Source organism: Formica exsecta, unplaced genomic scaffold, assembly GCF_003651465.1.
Source record: "Formica exsecta isolate Colony F162 unplaced genomic scaffold, ASM365146v1 scaffold314, whole genome shotgun sequence".
Lineage (NCBI taxonomy): Eukaryota > Metazoa > Arthropoda > Insecta > Hymenoptera > Formicidae > Formica > Formica exsecta.
This window is the reverse complement of record NW_021850397.1, coordinates 1,674,886-1,687,646: the sequence shown is the minus strand read 5'-3', so window position 1 is coordinate 1,687,646 and position 12,761 is coordinate 1,674,886. Positions and strand designations below refer to the sequence as shown.

General features: G+C 39.9%; 1 protein-coding gene across 10 annotated transcripts in view; it reads right to left on the bottom strand.

Moving 5' to 3' along the window:
* The window catches only part of LOC115237960 (zinc finger and BTB domain-containing protein 20), a 110,906-nt gene that overhangs the window by 62,645 nt on the left and 35,500 nt on the right, over positions 1-12,761 (bottom strand). The window lies entirely within an intron of this gene.

Below are 12,761 nucleotides of genomic sequence, written 5' to 3'. Positions count from 1 at the left end.
CGCAGAAAATATCCAGATCCTTATTTATTGTATCTGCCATCCGATTGCTCGCTTTTCGTACCTTATTGTGTATCGACGATATTACATTTTATTTCAACGTCCTGGTATTTTTATTTTTACATTTTGCAGTGTCTGGCAAAGCCGGAAGTGTATGAGGGAGATGGAGATAGAGATAGAGAAAAACTTACTTCGCGGGGGAGCTTCCCATTTACAGGAACGTGTTCGACGCGAATCCGCGGCACACACTGTAAAGTCAATGATGATTGGATACTCGCACGCGCGCGAGCGACGGTATTCAATCGACATCAATACACACGCGACGGGAGCGAATGTAATTGAAAAGCCGCGCTCGTTCGCTTTCGAACCGCCAACGAAACGGATTTACAGAGTTTGCGGATTTTTATTGCCGACGATTATTAATAGGGAGTCGGAGTTTCGATTAATTAGAAAGCGCGCGCGCATCTCTTAATGGCACATTCGGATTCCTTTGTTCGGATTCTGTTGCCAGGCTGTTTCTCGACGTATATACATAATCGATAACGTGTTGGCGCGCAAAAATCATATCGCTATTCGTCGTCACGCTCAACGACGATAACGTAATAAGATCTCGTTATATTTCGGAAATCATATGTGATGCGGATATATTTTATATTCTGAGATTAATTTGAAGTCACACATAGACGTTCCGAAATATTCTCTCGCAACGTATGTTACAAAGAATATTATATTTGTGTTAAGTTAATAAGCTAATTAATTTATTAAATATAGCAATATTTGTAATGTATTTATAATTCTAGAATTATAAAAAGTAAGAAATCCATTGTGCTCGAGAACGCAGATTTTTTAAATATAAAAAATGCTAACACACACATACACATAGATATATTTTTAATTTAGCTTTCCTTAAATTGAGATAATTATCTCTTTCTCGTAGAGAGAACGCTCGTTCATTTTCAACGTTAAATATCTTGGTAATGACGTCTCAAATTAAATTTTTGCTGAAATAAAGTCTGTTTTAAATTAATTGAAAAATGAAGTTTTATTTAATTACCTATTTACACTTCTGAAGCTTAAATCGTTAATTCCCCGTATTAGATAGTTTCTCAATTAAGCTAATTAAATTTTTGCTAAGAAAAAATCGTCTGCAAATTAATTAAACAAGTAGTATATTGATATTCATATTGTGAAACATCTAGATTGTTGTATTTTTTTCAATGGTACGTTTCTTGAATTTGAATTTTCTCAAAACAGTAAATGATTAATGAATATGTCTGATTAGCATTATAATATATAACATTACAAATTAAAGGACCACGTGAGTCGCATTTTAGTATGATAAAAATAAAAAGAAGAGACATTTTATTCATTTATTTATAAGTAAAATTTAATTCTATAAAAATTTAACTTTTCTTTATCTTTTGTCAAAATATTTAATATTTTGATATTAATTATATTTAAATGAGAATCGTGACATATGTTAATTTTTGCCAAAGAAAAATTGACTCTAAAATTTGTATAAAAGAACCTTCACACGCATTAAACAATAATTTCGATCTGTATAATATATGTAATATTTATAAATTCGAATCTATATAATACACATATATATAATATATAGGGATACGTAACTGATGATTCTGCCAAACACATTACACGTTCCGACGTAAATGGTTCGACTCGAAAACTGCTGGTCGAGAATTGTTATCGATATTTAAATTATTTTAACTACATTTTGTGTGCCGTGTAACCAGAGAAAACGAATCGTGGTACGCAGAGAGAACAAACGGGTCGTGGGATGAGAGGACAGCGAAACTAAAGGAAAGGGAAAAAAACAGAATAGAAAATAGAACGAGGAAGTTGATCAAAGCAGAAGAATAGAATTCACGAAAGAGAGGGGAATCAAAAGAAAGAGAAAGAAGACTGAAAAGTATGCGGACAGAAAGCGCAGAACGCGTTACATTATCGAACGATGTTCTATGCAAGTAGTAAAACGATGCTATCACTAAGGCACATAAAAATACCGAATGTTCCAAAATCACCTCATATCTTACATTTAAATTTTAATTTGATATTCAACTACCCAGACATTTGATATTAAAACTTACGATACTTGAAAAACTAGTATTTAATTTTTGTAAAGACAGAATATTATTTTGATATTTCTGATAGCGGAAATATCTCGTTCTGTTCATTAGATTCGACATCTGCATGCGAGAAAGGCATACCGGATTTTAATTCCAGGTTTAATGATCCAGACAAACGTTAAAACTTCGTCAAAAATGGTCGAAAAGTAGTATCCAATTATGTTTTGGCAGAGTTATATTTTATTTTCGACGAGGAGTATCGCATTCAGCGAATTCAACATTCTACAGAAGGCGCACGCGGACGAAAACGTGCGAGCATAATGCGAGCGCATACATGCGCTGGGTGAGGTGCACGATGCACGCGCGTGAAGAATAGCGTGCACGCGCGCATTCGAGTCGGCCCTGGTGCTGCACGTTTTTCGAAATACAGAGAAAAGTTATGAAATATCGCGAGCAGCAAGCGAAACTTTTAATGCGCCGCGGTCCGGTGTAGCTGGGGTTCGCGCTCTACCTCGCCTCCCCCTTATATAGGATATACACCTGCCTGTACGAGAACCCGTCGCTATACAGAGTGCGGGAGGAAGGGAGGGAGGGAAGAAGCGTGCAACTTTTTTATTAAAAAAGTTTTTCGAAATAAAAATCAGACTCTCTCTCGTAGCACACGCACACGTATACATATATAAACATAGATTCAACCCGCGTGTACACGTGCACAAAGGTACTTTCGAGGAGTTGTGCTCACAACGATCGTGCTGAAGGATATGTTTTAGAGGATGCATTCAAAAGTCGGATATTGCAATCAAATCTAGTGATGTCAGAAATGTAATTTTGTTATTATTCAAAAAATTATTCAGAAATATATAATTTTTAAAAATTTGTTTTTGTACTTCTCTCTCCTTCTTTCTTATTATATAAAAAAATATATGAAATATTTAATGAATTAAAAACATTTCATCAATTTCATAAGTATTGTATGGAGTATATATGTATATTTGAAATGAGTTTGAAGTGAATTTTTATCTTAATTCAAATGTCACGGCACTACAATTTTTAGTTATGGATCACTCCTTTATGGTGCAAATTCATAAAGTACTATTGAAAAATCGAAGCTTTAATCTCGCTAAAATTCAAGTGATTTTAATTTTATTAATATTTTAATACAGATTTTAAATGTCATTTATCTTTAATTATTTTGGTCACATTTTTTAATTTTTTCGATTATCGAAATGTTTGTAACATGTGTATATATGTATATATGTGACAGTCAAACATTTCGATAATCGAGAAAATTAAAAAATGTGACCAAAAAAATTAAAGTTAAATGACATTTAAAATCTGTATTAAAATTTTAATAAAATTAAAATCACTTGAATTTTAGCGAGATTAAAGCTTCGATTATTCAATAGCACTTTATGAATTTGCATCATAAAGGAGTGATCCATAACTAAAAATTGCAGTGCCGTGACATTTCAATTAAGATGAAATTTCAACACACACACACACACACACACACACACACACACACACACATTTCAAATATACATACATATCTGTACAATTACTTATGAAATTGATGAAATGTTTTAAATTGATTAAATATTTCATATATTTTTTATATAATAAGAAAGAGGGAGAGAGAAGTACAAAAACAAACTTTTTTTAAATATATTGTTCTAAATAATTTTTTGAAACTTCTCGAAATACTATGTATCCTTAACATCGAATAAGGAAATTTGCAAAAAAGGATAAGGTCTCTTGTTAAAAGAGAGATGTAAAGCTATGCATCACGTCGTGTATTCAAAAGCGCGAAAATAAGGTAGACAGAAACGTATATTACCAATTTATATTATCAATGTGGCCCCGATAACCGGAGGCCACGCAGGAGAGGCCAAGGGACGTTCTTTTTCTCAGGAGAAAAATAATTTTGTTCGCGATGGTTAACGAGAACGACAACGATCGACGTTGCCCCGTTCCACGGAAATCGCGCTCTCTTCGTCATCTCTCCCTCTTTCTCTTGCACCTATCACACACGTGTACGCATCCATGCAAATACGCACACATACACCCACATGTACATACATACACATACACGCACTGCTCCGCCTTACCACCCTAAAATCCTCCACCCGATTTTAATCTCCGACCGACGGAGCTTTTAGCTACCCCCCTTCGCGCGCTCTCGCTCGCCGGGGTACAGTAAAAAGGTAGAACCACTCGGCGGCGAGAGGGAAGGAGGGGGACGTGATGGGGCGGCTCGGCTCGGCTCGCCTCGCCTCGCCGCGTCTTCTTCGGGGCCGTTCGCTCTTTCGTGCAGGAGAAACATTTTTCTATCATATAAATAAAATTTTTTCCGATAGCCGCCGCGCTCGCCCGTTCTCGCGAAACAAACAAACAAACCACTCGCCACCACCGGGCGAACGAACGAGCGAGCGAGCGTATCGGGGTTGGCGAGTGGTACGTCCGCCAGGTTCCTCCCCCCTCCCCCAATATGGGTCAAACTAAAACCGCGCGCCACCCCCGGGCCCTCCGGGTCGGCGAATCCGCCCCTGTACCCTCTCGCGAGTGCAAACACACAATACTCACCGCACACGCATGCATACAGTTACACTCTCATGCACATAAAAAAAATACACAAACAGGTATACACGCGGGGCGCGCGTACAATCGGAGAAACTGCGAAAGCGACGGCGTCGTGGCCCCATGGCGGGGAAAGCGGGGGTGAAAGAAGAGAAGAACGAAGAGGACGGAGCACGAGACGGTGAAGGAGAACAAGGAGAGGGCGACGGCGGCGGCGGCGGAGGTGGCTCGTTCGGGGGATCTTTATCAAAGTCAACGCACGCCGGTCACCATGGCAACGAAATTGGATTTTTTTTTCGAAGTTTTTTCGGCCCTTCTCGCCGGCGCCCATTCCCCCGAGAAGGGGGACGGCAGCCGCGGCGAGGGAGGCTTGACGGAGGAGACGGCGGCAGCAGCAGCAGCAGCAGCAGCGGCGGCGCAGGCGAGCAGGGTGCGCGGGGGGACGGATGGGGTACGGAGAAGGAGGGAGCGAAGAAGAGAAACGGAGAGAGAGATAGAACGAGAGTATCGAGAAGGTCGGGGAGACTCTGACGAACGGCGACCGGGGAAGCCAATAATTCGAATTGAGAACAGCCAATGGCCGTGCATCTGATTTTTTGTCGTATCATCGCCGAGGTCGTCCGCCCTCTCCCGCTCGGTCTGCGCGCCGTCACCCTCCCCGCACAATCCCCCCTCGTCCCCGTTCGTTCGCCACCCCCGTTCTCCCCCTGTCCCGCCGTCGGTCGCGTCGACGAAAGGGGCCGCGCTCTCTCTGCCTGACTTTTTGTAAAAACTCCCTCTCCTCTTTCCCCGCTTTCCTCCGCCGCCATCACCCTCTATGTCCTCCTCGTCCTCTACCTCCTCCGTCTACTCTTCTCTTCCTTCTCCTCCTCCGCCTCCACTTTTTAACTCTTCGTTGTCCCGTCTCTCCTATGGTGTTTTGCTGTACACGCTCGGATATGCGGCGTAGATATATCGCGCCATCGCGGCGAAGAATTTCCAATATGATGGGAACGCAGGTACAGTCGCTCTCGATTTTCTTTTTCTCTCTCTCTCTCTCTCCCTTTCTCTCCCCCCTCCCTCCCTCTCTCTCTCTTCTTTCCTTCCTCTCTTTTCGCCCGGACACGTCGCCGTGTTATCGCGAATTCCGAGAGGAAGGGCACAGCCCGCAACCGGTTGCTTGATGATTATGCTTGCGCTATGTCGCACTCAGTGATGATTCGTCGAGTGGGCACATTGTTGAATTCCATGGCGTATATGCGATGAATAATCACATATTGTCACGTACAATTGCAGAAAGTGATACAGTAAAGGAAAGAAGAGAAGAGAGAACTTTTTTTCAAGAAAAAAATATATCGTGAGAGGATTTTGCTATCATAATTAATAGCATTTCGTGCAATCATGAGAATTTTTATTCGACTAAAAATTATTTCGCTGAAATATACTGAAAATTTAAATAACAAGCTTGACGGAAAAATCCGTTTTACGAATATCATAGTGTAAAAAAGCGAGAAATTGATGCTTGTTTCAATAAATGTTCGTGCCACATTCAACTCTTGCTTAGAATTAACGATTATTTTAAGTTTATGCATTATTATTATTAATTTCTTGTAAAAAAGTAATAACATATTAAAAATCTGTATAAATATTCTTCATTAGTCATAGTAGTTTTCCTACAATCGACATTAATTTTCATGATTTTCACTCGCAGCTTGTTTACGCTATAATCTAGTCGTCGTATTATTGCACACATACATCAAGATATATAATTCTTGGAGAACCTTATAAGATCCTAGACTATATAACAGACACATTATTCATCCATTCGCGTTTATAAACGTTCATAAGCGAGATATGAAAACTGCATCTTAATATATCCCACTCTTCCCAAGAATAATGTGTCTCAACTCGCTCGAGACTCCCGCGAGTCGTACATTCCGTCCAACGAGATCCCGAAAAGGACATAGAGAGAAAAAGAGAACTAGAGAGACTAGACGATTTTCAGCCCGTCCTCTCTCGCAAAATTACCATCCAAGAGGTGGTTTCCGCGTAACGAAGTGCGCGGTCGCCGCCTCTCGCATTTCCGCACGCTTCCAAGAAGAACGACTTCTGTGAAACTTCGCCAAGAGCTTCGTGTCGTACGGCGGCGCCGATGAAGTTGGATAAAATTCATTTCGCAATTTAGCCGCCAACAAAAACCGAACCGCCGGTCGGGAAAGGTAACGTTGCGAAAACCTTCTGCTCCCTTATTAAAGTTTTCGATACTGTTCCCCGGCCAAGTTTCATTCGTATCTTTATTCATCGACGTCAATTGTCATGAAAGCGCGACCGAGAAACTGTATATATTATTCTTATTCTTGCGAAGCGCGGGATGAAGGCCTCAACGAGGAATTATTGGAAATTGTGCGAGACAAAAATGTGCGGATAGAAATGCAGAGCCATACAATTATATAATATAAGATATTCTTTCTAACAAAATCGTTTGAAATATTCTTTAAAAGATACTTTATCTCAAGCTGTTTGTGTCTAGCCTTTAGATCAATTATCGTTAATAAAAGTGTCATAGTAATATTAATTGAGATCGATTACAGTATCGATTAAAAAAAAAAAACGTGTAAATATCGAAACTTTTTCCAATTTATGGATAATAAATTAGATAGCCCCCCGATTACTAGAAAATCAAATTAGTTTTAATGTTAAAAGATCATCCAAGTTTACAATTAATAAGGAAAAAAGACTTACTTATTTTGTTTGCACATCCATCGAATCGTATAGGATATAGGATATTAGTTTATCGCATCAAGCAGGTGATACATAGTAGGTTAGAGTTTTCGTCGCCGGATATAACCGGCCTAGAAAATAATAGAACACGCGATAACCTTTCTCGCCGAACTCGTTAGATGCGTCGAGCTATCTATTATTACAGAAGCTCCATTTTAGAGCAACGAAATATTTCCTTCGACTCTACGAGAAGTAAAACTCAAGATCCTCAGAAAAATTTATGGAAGCTTTAACTTCAAAATTAATGCATTTCAATAAATTAATCTTTAATGATTCGAAATATATAAATAAACGGCTTTGTTAATTGAAGGAATTTATTTGACAGATAAGATTCAAAATTGGATAATCATAAATGTCCCATTTATTTTCCAACTTGTGACAAAGAAATCCTGCATAATTTTTGTACTGTAACTTAAAGAAACGTCATTACGTTGATACAAAGATAATTACATTCGTATAAAAATATTTTTCTCAAAAAGCTTTTGCTCCTGGATACAAGGAAACTCTATTCGAGCAGCGGTCGAGTCGAATGTTAATACCGGTTTGAGTTTCGCCGGAACTCGAGAGGACGTGGATTGTCCTCTTCAGGATCTCGTGAATATCACGTACCGAGCGATGTATCTAAACTCTTCTTGTTCCCACCTCTTCCCTTGTCGGCCCATTCGCCGTTTCTACCGTGGGTTCAAAGCTCGTGCGGGAAAAAGTGCGGGAACTTCCGGCGCGATTCGAGCACATTCCTCGGCAACCTCGAGCTTGACGAGCGATTATAATGCACGACTATAATAACTTTTACTATTACGATTCGCGTCTTATAAATCATTTCGTTCGCGATCTTTCGAAAAGATTCTTATCAATCCTTAAATTCTTGAGAGAGGTAGAGTTTTTCCAGTTTAATATCTCGCTTTTTTTTTTTGACCATATCGCATAAAAGGCTTGCTCGGTGTAGATATATATGTATGTTTGCAAAGATACAAATAATTAGACGTTTTTACGCGCGTTTCGCGACGTGAGCATCCACCGCTAAAGAATCGAGAGCGGAAGCGGCGCGCTTTAGAGCGCTCAAGCGCATGTCGAAATGACCTTGTGTCCGTTGTTCCCTTTCGAGATTGCTCGAGCCGCGAACGAACGAGCGAGAACAACCGGTCTCTCGATATGCAACGCGTCGATCACGAGGATAATAATCGTCGGTTAAGTCCGGTTTCCGGCAGCGAATCTGTTTATAAAAATACAAAATGAGAAGCGTCGCACGTGCACGCGAAATCTCTAGACGCGTCGTGCGCGAAACGCGACACCCGGCGACGCGAGAATCCACGTGCGAATGTGAAAACGCACTGCTGACCCTTACCGGTATACGCGTTGTTTTACACCACTACAGTCGTGATACAAAGGAGACTCCTATGCCGTGGATAGATTACGATCCATATCCGTGACGCCGCAAGACTTCCACGGTCTGTCTGGCATGTGTGTGACAAAAATTTGCCTCGCTACTCTGTAGAAATCTAGTAGATTTGGAAGTTGAAAAAAAATTTCTCGGACATAATCACTCATTTTATCGTTAAGTTGCCCGAATCTCTATAATCCCACAAAAGAAAGAGATAACAAAAAAAAAAAAAAAAAAAAAAAAAAAAAAAAAAAAAAATGAGATAACATAACGATAAATATAGAAAAGCTAATAGTAAAGTGAGAATAGGTCGTATTCTCACCGTGCGTTCGTATCTATGACAATATCATTGAGTCAATAGAAAAATAGAAAACGTTTAACATCTATTCACTTTCGTGCAGGACAATTTCGTAACTTCGCACCTAAAAAATTTCAGATTTTTGTGTTTCTTCTTATAAAACATTTATTAAAAAAGAAAGAAAAAAGCTATTTAAATGAGAACTTAACTGAGGGTTAGAGATGGGCCCCCCTGAACTTCTCGCGGAAACGAGAAACATGATTTAAACCGTTGTTCTCCGCGTTTGAAAACGGCTCGTTCCGTGAACGTGTAAGCGTAATCGCGCGGTATGCCATGCTCGTAGACAGCTGATTTTTAACGTCCGCGAAGGATTCAATTTTTCCGAGGCGCATTATTCATAGAGTATTACCGCTAACCGCGCACTGTACTGGTACGGAATTACCGGTACGCACGCATACGTTATTATGCACGGCAACTTGTTCAACGACGCCCACTTGTTCAAGCCGCCAGTCCCCCCTTTTGTCGACGTACAAATGCGCCGTAATTAGAAAAATGTACGTGTATAAGCGTGCGTGTTCGTTGACACTATCAGACTTCCCGTCTGCGCTCTCCCCCGTGGAGAAGAGAACGCGGTTGCATTCAATATTTTATGCATCGTGCTACGCGAGAAGCATTGCTCGCGCTCTTTGCTTCTCTTTTTCTTTACCGTTATTATTCGTGTCGTCCATCTGTGTAAGCACACCGCGCGTCATCAGCGCGGTCAACTATAGTCAGTGGATGAACTCTAGTTCGCGATCGATCGATTCTCCAATTTCCCGGTGTCCTCTTATATGCATTTCTGCACGCGACGATCTTTCTCGCTCGGCCCGCAAGTGATAAAATTTTTTCGCCGCTTAACGATTTTTCCGGGAATCTGATTAAAGATTTTATAGAGCGAGAGAGAGAGAGAGAAAGAGGCAAATTTTTGTCACATTCTAAAAATATTTCTTGGTAAACGGAAGCGCAAATTTTTAAAGACTATTCAACGCGAAATAAAAAACAGTAAAAGTAATAATGGATTACGAAAAGGTAAAAAATGCAGAATTTAAAATAAATTTTGCAATCGAATTAAATATATTATAATTAATAGAAAGACAGCCAATTTTTTAAAGCTTGTTTGCAAAATATTTATAACGAAAGAGCGGATGCGATTTGAAAAATTTAATTTTATTTAATCTTGTATCAGATATAAAATAATCTCGTTGCGTGAGTAAAAAAAATAATGGGCGTACAAAGTATCTCCAACGAAAGAAATTAGAAATTTCTGTTCCGCTGCTGTTAAGCTGATTTTCGGAGAATCGATTGTGCCATTAAAATGCAACAGGTTTTCGAGACGGGACGGATCCGAGTCCTCGATCTTGCAGAGCATTCCATCGAGCGGATCAAGGTCTCGCCCTTTTCATAGCATTGAACAGAGAATCACTTTTGAATTCTCGACTCGCATATATTTTCATAATGTAAATCGTAATAAATAATGCAAAAATAAATTATATATATATTTTTCTTATTTATAAATCTTTACGCGACGAAATCTTTCTTTTGTATAACGTATAATTAACTTTTTTTCGTATATTCTTCTCTCTCTCTCTCGTAAACATAATTCAATATATTTTACTGTAAATTTTACTTTGTAGGTTTTATTAACCAGATTATTTTAATCAACGTCGCTGTCTACAGGAAAGTCCGTAAAATATTCATTAGATGACTCATGTTATTATCATAATTAAATATGATCGTTTAAATTAAAATCGATTAGGAAATAAATGCATCGCGCTGATTTGCGCAAACAAGTCAATGGTTCTTTGACGCGCAGCTGACCCTTCTCGCGTTTATGGTAGCTTGCAGTCTCGGTTGTTAGACCCGTTTATCTGTCACTGCGCCAATCGCAACTGTCGTTTCCATCGTCAGCGAATCATAAAATTTCACCAGTCAGATATATGATACAATCCGCTACGTCTCGGCCGTATATACTATACGACGCAATCAAAATGAATATAATGAAAAGCGGTGCAGTATCCTCGTAAACAGGTAATAAGACGCTGTTACCAGCGCGCTCCATGGCTACATATGCTTGAGTTGAAAATACTTATCCGACGAATTTCAATCGGCAAGATTACGGATATGCGTGGGAATATAGACGCGAACGTTATATGGCTTGATAATACTATAACCTTTGATATTCTATTGTATTTTAATGTATTTAATACTCATGTTGCTACCTATTTTTTTATGGTCTTTTGTCTGCTCTTTTCGCAATTATTTCTTTATATCGTATCATTATCACGTATATTATTTTGATAATTAAGCAATGCAATACATTTTATCTTTTTTCGCGTAAAACTCTCGTACAATCGTGGATTTGAATAAAATATACTTTGTTTTACTCTATCTTTGTCTTTATAATTGTAATTTTCTGATATCGTGGCTTCTCTATATTCTGCCAAGAAATACTTCATAATTTAATATTCTAACGATGTATCTCATTCTACGATCTGAAAATCTCATTTATCAAAACAGAAAAGATATCATAATATGTGGACTTAAAAAGATCATAAGAGAAAATTATTTTACATCTTTATAATAATCTTTTTCAAATTTTTTATGAATTTTTATGAATTTTTATGAATTCGTTCATCTATCTCTTTCACTTGTTATGAATGCTTATGCAAATTAACATTACTATGTCTACGACATTTTTATTTGATATAACATTACTATATTTAAAAAATATTAATTTCGAGGCATAGTTTCCCATGATTTTCTGATACCCTACGCAATTCGACACATGTAACATTATTTCATGTAATTCTTCCCACCCCGTCGCTTAAAAATTTTCCTTCCCTCACCCAATCTCCGGCGAATTGACCGCGTCACGTAACGTCCTCGCTTTCTAGCTGGGAGAAAAAAATCGAATCACGGCGAGTCCGATCGATTCGCACAGCTGGTTTCCTGCCGCACACGCAAATGCGTATCTACATACGTGTATATATATAAGCGTGCAGCGTCACGCACGTGCGTGTGCTCTATCTCGTTCGCTCGCGCGCGCACTTGTTTGCATGCACGTATGACGTAGCCCTCGATGTGTGCAATGTCGCTGCGTGGAACTCAACGCGCGTACGCGTAACGTGGCCGCCGAGAGAACGCACGTGTGTTAGGTCTATCCGTCTCCTCATCCCTCTGACCGCTCATTCTCTCTTTCTCTCTCTCTCTCTCTCGCCCCGCTCCGAGGAAACAACGAGCGCGATTGGCCGTCGCGACTACTCTCACCGTCCCGACCCTCCGAGAGTCCACGGACGACCCATTCCATTCAGTCACCCGTACGGACTCGAATGTTACTACCACGTTATCCACACCGCGTACCATCTCCCTCTTGTTCGCTCCTTTCCTCTTTCTCTCTCTTTCCGTCGCGCCTACTCAAACGTGTCTCTCTCGAATCAACGCGTTTTTCCGTCTCTCTCTTGCTCGCGTCGTACACGCGAAAGCAGCGTGCGTCGCGGAAACGTTCGCACAGGTTTCCAACCTGACCTACGGCGAGCGAGACACGGCCAGGGGCGAGAGATCCCGACGCAATGTTATCCGGTGTTAGCGGAGGAAGGGCGAGAGGCAGGCAGACAGGGGGGGG